The sequence below is a fragment of the Acanthisitta chloris genome, unplaced genomic scaffold (genome assembly GCF_000695815.1).
Source record: "Acanthisitta chloris isolate BGI_N310 unplaced genomic scaffold, ASM69581v1 scaffold17200, whole genome shotgun sequence".
In the NCBI taxonomy this organism is placed as follows: Eukaryota; Metazoa; Chordata; class Aves; order Passeriformes; family Acanthisittidae; genus Acanthisitta; species Acanthisitta chloris.
The window spans coordinates 7,017-7,325 of NW_008650078.1; the positions used below are offsets into that span (position 1 = coordinate 7,017).

The 309-nt window shown below is 66.0% G+C and overlaps 1 protein-coding gene across 1 annotated transcript in view; it reads right to left on the bottom strand.

Annotated features, from left to right (window-relative positions):
• Nucleotides 1-309, bottom strand: part of FURIN (furin (paired basic amino acid cleaving enzyme)) — a gene marked incomplete at its 5' end in the record, with an annotated part of 6,918 nt that overhangs the window by 6,471 nt on the left and 138 nt on the right. The gene's annotated exons all lie outside the window — the stretch shown is intronic.

A 309-nucleotide genomic window follows, 5' to 3' on the forward strand; every position in this document is an offset into this window, starting at 1 on the left:
ATAGCACACGCCCTGCTGCACCAACAGCCTGCCAGGGCCTGGGCCAGAGCCAGGGATCACAGCAGCCCCCCCAACTGGGATCCAGCACTGCCTTGCACGCCTTGTCCCATGTACGAGGACATGGAGCACCCCCTGGGCCTTGGAACCACAGCAGCCCACAGGCCAGTGACTAGCTCTGCTGACCCCCCTCCTTGCCGGACATGTGCCGGGGACACTTAAGGCAGCTCAGCCCCATCCTGTGCCCAGCGCCAGCTCAGCCCCATCCTGTGCCCAGCGCCAGCTCGCACGCCCGTGTGAAGTGCCTGGTAC